This window comes from Papaver somniferum, chromosome 5 (assembly GCF_003573695.1).
Source record: "Papaver somniferum cultivar HN1 chromosome 5, ASM357369v1, whole genome shotgun sequence".
Taxonomy (NCBI): Eukaryota; Viridiplantae; Streptophyta; class Magnoliopsida; order Ranunculales; family Papaveraceae; genus Papaver; species Papaver somniferum.
In genome coordinates, this window is record NC_039362.1 from 122,408,984 (window position 1) to 122,419,394 (window position 10,411).

General features: G+C 36.3%; 1 long non-coding RNA gene across 1 annotated transcript; it reads right to left on the reverse strand.

Annotated features, from left to right (window-relative positions):
* Window positions 1–8,631: 8,631 nt before the first annotated feature.
* Window positions 8,632–10,136, reverse strand: LOC113277752. Its single transcript, XR_003325131.1, has 3 exons — window positions 10,018–10,136; window positions 9,003–9,926; window positions 8,632–8,884 (listed from the first exon to the last, which is right to left on the reverse strand). It is a non-coding gene; the product is annotated as an uncharacterized LOC113277752 (long non-coding RNA).
* Window positions 10,137–10,411: the final 275 nt, after the last annotated feature.

Consider the following 10,411-nt stretch of genomic DNA (forward strand, 5'->3'; position numbering starts at 1 on the left):
ACTCATTTTTAGGTTTACACTCTTAATTTTATTGATTAATTTTTGAATGTTCTTACAAGAAAGATAAAGAAGTCAAGAATGATCTCTGCTTTGGATTTTTTTTCTCTCCTATTTACTTGATTCTTACTCAAAAAGATCTCTCCCTCTCTTTACAACTCGAATGACTATTTATAAGGAAATACATAGTGGATGACAGCTAATCTGTCATTTATTTACGGATGTGGTTTGCGACATTCTCGCAACCTTACAAATGTTAATTTCGCAATCTCTCTAATTTTCGCAAGACTATCACATTTTTCTCATGATCCTTGCTGACGTCATTTATGAAATTGCTCTGCGACGCTATTGTGCAATACCATTGATAATTTCACTGAGACATAATTGTTGCGAGATTCTGATCCTACATCTTGCCTCTTCTCATATCTTCTTTGAAAAGTGTAGAATGATGTGAGAAATGACGCAACTTTTTATCTTTTCATATTCCACATTTATCACACGTACTCTCTCTTCCATTTATTTCTTGACACGTCTTCTGTAACCGCTACTTTCAACCGCTCACGTCTCTTCGTCTTAATGGTGTTTATTTCTTCGAGAAGTAAATTTTCTTTATATACTCTTCTCCCCCTCTTTCCACTTTTCTTTTTACTTTCTCTTCTATTTTTATTCTCTCATCTCTGCAACTCTTTCATTCTTCTGCAAATTCTGTGCTGTAATTTTTTCTTCCTTCAATTCTTTTACTTTATACATTCCCATACTCTATATTCAAACATGGCTCCAAGTGGTCATAGATATGAGAAGAAATCTACAAGATGTCCAAAAAGATCTTGCTAATAAAGGTCTTACACTCTCCCCATTCCTGGTGTGAATGCCAAATCAATTCTTTCTGTCAAGCTTTTCTCCAATCAAAATTGTGATGATCAATCAATCATAATTTCGCTAGGTCAATTCTCGCAGGTCTCCCTATTCCTCTTTATAACCCAGACATTCCTTTATTTTATGAAATTCTCGCTCATCCGGGATTTTCGCGAGCCATTTCCAACTAAGTGGGGACTGCATCCGTCTGATGCTAGAGTTCGCTAATCGTGGTGCTGGTAGAGGATCTCTTTACTCCAGAACTTAGGGATCCAAAATTCGCAAACCTAGAGATAGTTGCTGAGAATATACAGTGGCGAATTTCTTTGAAAACTACGAACTTATCTCCATGAAGAAAGAGAATACTCGCTGGGGTATTCGATTAAGAAGAAAGATAACATTGATGAAGCCAAAATTCTTATGCAAGATATTGACTGGCATTCTGGTAAAAACACAACTCCTCGCCAATCCAAAGATGACAAATGGTGTTTTCCTTTAATGCTAAAGGGTCCTTACATTGCTGGATCAAACGTTCTTCCTGCGAATCTCGCTGCATATCAACCTTGGGTTTTCCTGGCCCGAGAAGGAGAAAGAGGTTACTTCTCCCTTTAACTCATTTTATATTCTTTATTGATTTTTACTATTCTGTTCGCTAACTCTTGCGATATTCCGCAGATCCAAAAACTAAAGATAGTTATAACAGGACTGGGAAATCTAGTACTCTGTTAGCTCTTCGCTCATACACAGATGAGGTAAGAAATTTTCTCTTATGACTTTAAATAGTACTGTTACTTCCATGCTTCCATTTCTTATTTCTATCTGTGTGTGAAGTTATTGCTGAAGTAGAAGAATCTGTTGATGCTGCGAAGATTGGTGATAAAGGTAAAGGTACTCTTCGCAGGAAAAATCAACTGGTCCTCCTCCAAAGAAAAAAAGTTCGTTCTCTTCTCCTTCAAATGTTCTTCCTAACGAAATTCTGAAATGATAAGGGTGATGAGATAACGATGATCTTGCTGCAACTGAAGATTCTCCACCTGAATCTTCTATGGCTAAGCTTTCTGGCCTCTTTTCTGATTCTCTACAAGGAATGGGAGATAGCCAATTCGCAAATACCTGCAAAGCTCTCGCTACCCTTTGTGATGTCCCTTTACTGGATGGTGATACTCTCTTCTCGGAGTTTCTAGATCAGTGACTCCCGACTTCTTGCATTCTCTCAATAGTCTGGTATACTTTTATCTTTTTACTTTTTCATTGTTATAACTCAAAATCTTTCTATATTAATATTTTTTATTTTTTTCGCAGGCTGGAAAAGCTTCTTTTGCTGTTGCCTCAGATCTAGAGAGAAGACGCGAAAATCTTGAAAAGAAGAATCTTCAATTTCGCAAAAAGAAGAATTGGAAGCTGAAGTTAAAGTCTTCGCGAGAAAAATAGACAATTAGAAATTGATTCTTCCTCTATAAGAATAAAATTTCTAGTCTTCAACAAGCTAATAATCAGCTTTACGGTATGTTACTCTCTTTCTCTTATTCATTCATCTGTTGTTTTATCTTATTTAAATGATCCTTTTTGCAGACATTTATGGTCTTTCTGATGAAGCTACCCTTCTTCGCTCATTTCCTAATGCCTTGGATAATGATACCCTTCTTGAACGTCTTAACAATTCCTTAAATAGCTTCTCAAATGATAGAATTTCATCTCTTTCTCTAAATGAACTTAGATCGAAATTTCGCCTCTTAGAAATTGATCATAGATCCAGTTTAGGCTTAGCCAACAGATTTAAGCGTCTCCTTATTGATTCCAAAGAGAAAACCAATTAAGAACCAAAATTAGCGGTCTCATAGATGATAAGGATCGTATCTCTGATCAAGGTGCCAAGGCTTTGGCGAAATTCCAAGAGGCTCTCCTTGAAGTTCAACTTGAGCGAGATGAAGCTAACCGCAAGAATATTGAACTCTGCGAAAGGGAAAATCAAATTCGTTCTCGTCTTCTCATAAGTAGTGAGGATGAATTTGTCTGGGCTGCGAAAATTTTAGATGATGCTAGAAAAGATTTAGGCGTAAATGTTAGTCTCCAAGTTGAACATACAGCCTTGATTAGAGACATGATTTCTGACAGAGAAGGTTGCTAATTGCTCTTCTTTACTAATCTTTTGCTTCTTATGAATTTTCATCAAGTTAATAATTGTTGTCTTTTGTTCGCAGATTCTGAAATAAATATCGTGAAAAGATTGAAGAACTGAAGCTGAAAGAGGAAAAGGAACTCGCAAAGAATCTTTCTTCTCGCAACGACAAGTATTCTAGATTGAAGAATCAAATCAAATCACTTTGAGAATTTTAAGAATGACGCTATGCATTTTCGCAATCAAACCATCCAATGGTTTGTGATGATCATAATATCCCACATTCTGATTATCCTTGTCTTTTAGAAGAAATCCCAAGAATACTCCCAGTTTGATTATCTCTGATAGCGAAGCTGACGATGAAGAATCTGATAGTGATGGAAGTTCTGATGGTGATAAGATTCTGACGCAGATGAAGAAGGAAACAAGTCTGTGAAGATAATGAGGATTAACCAAGAAATAGTCTTTACTTCTTTCTTTGATTCTTTGTAATACTTGTACATTTATTTCTTCTTTCTGTATATTTGTGTTTCTTTCATTTTGACCTGCGAATGAAAACAATTCTTCTTTGCTACAATAATCAATATATAATTCTTGAATTTTTGAGTAAATCTCTCATATGGAGATAAATAACATTTTCTAATTTCATACATTCCCATACTTGCCTCTGTTATTTGAATCCAAATGAGAGATTTCATAATTTTCTTATTGTATAATTTCGCGCTTTTGCGAAGTGAATTTTGTTTCTTTTCAAAATCTCATTCCTGTGTGGTCTTATTTTGCCTTCCTAATTAAAGGTCTTATTATGCCACCTCTTGTCATTGCGACAAAATCGCAGGACGTCCTTGCATTTCATGCAAAAACCCATTGATCTTGCCTTAACTTTTTCTTTGTATTATGGCCTCTTCAGGAATGTTGCGACAATATGACAGGCCTAAATATTCTTGCGAAATAAAGCCCCATGACATTGCCGTCTTGCGACGAAATCGCAGGACGTCTTCGCACTTTCATGCGAAAACCCATTGATCTCGTCTTATCTTTTTCTTTTGTATTATTGCCTCTTCAGGATTGTTGCACAAATATGACAAGCCTTAATATCCTTGCGAATAAAAAGCCTCATGACATTTGCGTCTTAAGACACTTATCAGCTCCCTAATGGAGGGTGCCGCCCTTATCTCCCCCTGGTTGCCCCTTCAAGGAGGCGTACTTCTACCATACAAGGTTAGCTCCTCCCATCCAGTCTTAACAACAACCAGTTGTTTTCGCAGCCTCTTATCCCTTTTACCTATAGGGCTTATGGTTACGAGACTGCACCCTAAGTGGGGTTTTCTTCAGGCCGAGTGCAGTATAAGCCAAGACTTGTCAAGAATGGCAAGGACGCTTCAAACGCGGCACTCTTGACTCAACCGTGTACCTCGGCGCCTTGATCAGATCTGCACTCCTTGGGAGAGTCCTTATTACCTTAGTCGCCCAACCTAAGTCATATGCTTAAGTTGAGAATCCAAGGTGCCTCTCCCGGATGGGCTTATTGACCCCAAATCTCCATGACTCAGGTTCCGGTGGCGGTGTAGCCTTTCCCTGAGCCATGCAACAGGTACCCCCTTATATGACGTACTTTAGGTCTTACATTTGCCTCTTGCGAAATTTATTCGCGAACTAGGGTGTACGCCATAAAGGTTCGCCTCTTTCTCTTTTGTCATTTTTCTGATTATTTTCTGTAAAATTCATTATCTCTGCGAGAGTCTCGCAATTCATATTGTATCTGAATTTCGCAATCTCAATTTTGTTGTTCAATCAAATGTATTTTTGAGAATTTTACTTATTGCGAGATTATCGCAACAACTTAATCATTCATACATTTCTTGTTTTTATTACTTTGCCTCCTCTGCTTCTTTATATTTTCTGCTACTGCTTCCTTGGTAATGGTATGTTCATCCTTTTTATCCTGAGCTAGCATTGATTTTGTAACATCTCTTCTCCTTTCTTTTCGATTGTATCCACCATCAACTTCTCACTTCTTTGTACATCCTTGATTTTGTGCGCCAGTTTTCCTTCTTGTTTGCTCTTCCTTCACAAGATTCTATCTCAGTTTCGTAACATTTCTTTCCTTCAACCCAATCTCCCTTTATGATTCCTACACCATTGGGGTGAGGGAATTTGATGCATTGGTGGAAAGTTGAATCTACACCTAGAATCCTATGTAGCCAAGGTCGATCAATTAATGCATTGTAGGGTGATTCTACATCAACAACAAGAATGAGATTTTAGAAGATATTCCCTTCAGTGGAATTTGCATAGTAACCTCCCTTTTAGGCTTGTTTGCAGTACCATTAAAACCATAAATCTTATATGTTGATGGTATAAGATCATCATCTCTTCCACCCATGGTTTTATAAGTATGATAAAATAAGATGTTCACAGAGCTTCCAGTATCGACTAGAATTCTATTGATTGCCCATGAATCTTCAGCTTCATCATCCTCATCTTCTTTCGGTTTTGGATTAATTTCTAATTTTATTACCAATGGATTGTCATGCACCTCTTCTCCTTCGGGAATTTCTTATGCGGTAAAAGAAATGATCTGTTTCTGCCATTCCTCTAATCGCGAGATTTTCGCAATATTCATAATTTCTCTTCCGTTACTATCTCTTGCGAACACTCTACTCAAAATATTATCATGAAAATCTTCAATTGTCTTATATAGATGTACGATAGAGTGACAGAATAGATTTTTTGCTTTTGCACCAACTTCTATGAAGAATGTTTCTTTCTTTTTCATCGTATTCACTTTGTGATGTTCTGGCGGTGGTGGTAATGGTTGAGGTTGCGGATGACCTACCAGAAAGTCGTTTACTTTTCCTTGATCTATCATTCTCAAAATAATTCTCTTTACATTTCTGCAATCGTTTGTGGTATGTACATGAAAATGATAATAAGAACAAAATTCACGACTTCTGTGATTTGGAGGTGGTTTCGTTCTCATATTCCATGGTGTTGGTATATTCTCCATCAAGATTATAGATTCCCATATCTTCTCACACACTTGCATTTAGAGGTGGCATCTTGATTTCTTCCCATATTACCTTGTGACCTCCTTGTCCTCTATTAAAGTTTGGTCTTTGACCTCCATAAGTTTCTTGCGATTGATCGAGTCTTTGAATCTTTTTATTTCCTCCACGACTATAGAAATTTCTTTCTCTTTCGTACTCTTATTGATCTCGACTCCCCATAGCTACCAACTTTTGTTGATTATTGCCTGTCACCTTTTCTTGTTGTACTTGCGAAGTATTCGCCACTGTGTTTATCAGCTTGGGTAATAAGCTTGCATTCGCTGTTTGTGAGCTGGTGTTCGCAACTGGATATGATTCCATTTCATTTTGTCTTTCCTCTAAAGCAATGTATTCTTCTTGAAGTTCTCGCAATTCAGTCATTGTAATCGTATTCTTGACTCTGAAAATTTGGACATACAACAGGTTTGTTGCAAACATAACATTGATAAATGATAATATGAGATATCTCTCATCTACACGGCCAGCCATTTCGCTACACATAGTTCTCCATCTTTTAATCAAATGTTTCAAACTTTCGCCAACCCTTTGCTTTAATCCAAACACATCTTCTATACCAGGTCGTGAGGAATTGTTACTTATATATGCCCCCAAAAATGTAGTCTGCAAATGATTAAATGAAGTTATTGTATTCTTTGGCAAACCTTCAAACCATTTTAACGCTTTTCCTATTAAGCTGGATGCGAAATATTTGCACAATACCGCATGATGATTTTCCTATTGTAACATGCACCTCACATAAGCTTTAATGTGTTGAATTGCACAAGTTGTTCCATCGAAAATGCTGGTTAATGCAGGCAAATTGCATTTCAGTGGTATTCCTCCAAATTGTACTTCCCTTGTAAATGGAGTTTTCGCAGCTTCTTCTATTGCTTCATCCAATTGTCTTCTACCTACTTCTCCTCTGTTATTTAGCATTCCCCTCATTTTTTCTAATTCTTTCAATATTTGTTTATTTACTCCTGAATCTTGACCCATTGGTCTCTTTAATTTTGCTATCTCTTCTTCTGCGTTCACGTCTAGCTTTTCTTGCGAAATTTTGTATCTCTTCTTCTTTATCCTCATCTCTCCTTCTTCTGCGATTCTCTTCCTCATCCCTATCTTGAATTCGCAAATGATGACGTCGTTCATTTTCCCCTCCATAATTTTGTTCATTTTTTATCAATTCAATTCGTTGTCTTTCATCCATTCTCTTTATTCTACCATACTCTTCATTGAGATTATCGTTATTCCGGTTTTGTATACGCCTTCTTTCCCGATTGTCATGATTGTTTTGGCGAATTGTCTCTTGAAACTCTTGTTTTTCCATTTCCGCTCTCAATCTTTCACGTTCGCAGATTAAACGTGCTTGTTCAGCATTATGTCTTTCAATTTCTTCTTCAATCGTCTGTTGGTTTCTTTGAGTTTCTCTCACATGTAAAATTCTTCTTCCTTCCTCTTGATTTCCTTTGCCATCTTGGTTATTTTGTTTCTGATTTTGCCCGTTCTCTTGATTTCCTCCAATTTGCCCATCATCAAAAGTTTCATTTTGTGGAATGTAACGATCATCAATTCTTTCTCTATTTTCGCGATATTCTTCATTAGGATTTGACATTTCTTCTTGAATATTGTTTCCAGCATTGATCGCGGGTGAATTTTGCCTCATTTCTCTTCTAATCGATCTGGAATATGATTTTGTAACACTTCTCGATCTTCTATTCTGCAATCTGATATTCTCCATCCTTAATTCGTGATTTTGTCTTGTTAAATTCGCACGTTCTTCTGCCTCAGCTCTTCTTTCTTCATGTATTCTTCGTCTCAATGTTTCTAACGCTCTAATTTCCTCACCTCCATGAATTATTCCTTCATCTGCTTCTTGATTTCTCTCTTCCTGTCTGTAATTTCTATTTTGTTGCTCTTCTTCTATTTCTTCTGCTGAATTTGATCGCCAAGTGTGTACGCTCACTCTGTCATAATCTGTATTCCCCTCATGAACTAGTGTTTGTTGAATTGGCGATTGAATTAGATTTTCTCTATTATTTCTCATTCTAGTAGATTCTCCCATTTCACTTCTTTCTCTTCCAGCAATTCTTTTGCTTCTTCTAATAGTAGTCGGTTGTTCAGATGTATTTCTTCTTCTAGCCATTTCTTCAATGCTAACAGTATTGCAAGAAATTATGAAAAATTCTTAATCAATCATTTTAAATTTTCACAAATCTCAATATCAATCTTTAGCTTTCTCTAGAATAATCTTCAACTCATCCCTGTTTCTAGCGCCATTATATAGTTGCAGGAAATCTTACACTACACCCCTCATATGATTTCATTGTTGATCAACTCATTTTTAGGTTTACACTCTTAATTTTATTGATTAATTTTTGAACGTTCTTACAAGAAAGATAAAGAAGTCAAGAATGATCTCTGCTTTGGATTTTCTCTCTCCTATTTACTTGATTCTTACTCAAAAAGATCTCTCCCTCTCTTTACAACTCGAATGACTATTTATAAGGAAATACATAGTGGATAACAGCTAATTTGTCCTTTATTTTCGGATGTGGTTTGCGACATTCTCGCAACCTTACAAATGTTAATTTCGCAAGCTCTCTAATTTTCGCAAGACTATCACATTTTTCTCATGATCCTTGCTGACGTCATTTTTGAAATTGTTTTGCGACGCTATTGTGCAATACCATTGATAATTTCGCTGAGACATAATTGTTGCGAGATTCTGATCCTACAAGGCCAGTGCCAATGTCAGGATAGTTCTGGTTACCAACCATCATTACCGCAACGATCTTCCGGATAGCCACCGAGGTGGAGGGTGCCCCAGTGGGCCTGATGGTCCTAAAGTAGAGTCCACTAGTTTCTGAATCAAATCAGTGTTCGTCAACGAAACCTCCACAAAATCAAGTTATGAAACCCTATAAATCCATAACTAAATACTTACAAAAATATAAATATTGGCAACATTCACAAAACCTTACCAGTAAGCCGTTTACAATCAAAAATTGGATTTAAAAATGCGCCACTAACCGAGAAGTATATATATCCATGCCCAAAAGAGAAGAGAATCCAACAACCATAAGCACATGATCAATACATTTGAAATGTTAGGATTGAAAACACGCATCCAGAAAAGCAAGATTAATTTAAAGAGGCAAAACTGATTAGTAACCGAAGTAGTGGGTGATTTAGTAAAACATACAGAAAAGAAAACCTTAAAGAAATGAATTACATGTTAATGCAGTACACTTTTCAAATTGGTTTGTACAAACACGGATTTCAAAGAATCAAGCCAATGATGTAAAGTGAGGCATATTATTGACTTTTAAATTTGAAGCTGTAGGGTAGTGAGAAGAATAAAGTAAAGAAAATCCAAGAAAGAACTTCATTCATATTTTTATTTATATCAATGTTCTTTGGATCATTTTAACAAACAGGTAAAGGCTAGTTTGGAAATTCAAATTCTTATATTTATGATAGAAAACGGGACTTCGACAACGTACTGCGAACATTTTTAAATCTTCCCAAAATCATTTAGAACAATATGCAAGGGTAACACAGAAATTAAGGGATTTAATCAAGTCCAAAATCATATGTAGCTTCAAAAGAACTCAAAACCATGGTAAATCACAAGGGAATTTATGCATGAAACATGTCAAATTCATGGTTAGAGAAAATAATCAATCTTTGGTTTGGATGAATGGCTTGAGTTACAAAGATGTTAAGCATTATCAGAACATTGAAATAAAGTAGAGTCAACAGCATAAAAATGGGATGAAAACATCTATTGAAATCAAATCATGGCAGAAATGTTGGTACAGAAAAACTAAACTCAAGAGAAGAAACCCCTACCTCAATCTTCAATTGCAAAGCAAGAACACCAATTTGCAGCCTTGTTCTTGAAGCTTCAGATCATTTAACAAAAATTTAATTTAGACTTTACGCAACTACTTGGTCAAGAGACTAGAATTTGAAATTGAGAGAGGGACTCTTTACCTCTTCGCACTACTGCAACACAAGGAGCTATATAAACAAACTACGAATGATTCACTCTCCCACACTCGCTGTTCACTGGGGTGTTAGAGATGGGAGAAAAATAAATAAAATAATCTAGAGAAAGCAGGGACGAAAACAAATACCAAGAAGAAATTTGGAGTTTTATTCCTTCACCAAAACGCCCTTGACACTTTTCTACTTGCATGAAGACTTATCAACACGTTTAGGAGAGTTTTCACAGCAACCCGGTTTAGGATTTGAGCTGACATATTCTAGAGACATTCCCAACTTAGGTTTTAAGCAGCGTAAAAATTGATAAAAGCACTCAACAACGGAAATGAATGTTCCGTATTTGGATTCTATACCCACACTACACGATTTCCGACTTATCTAA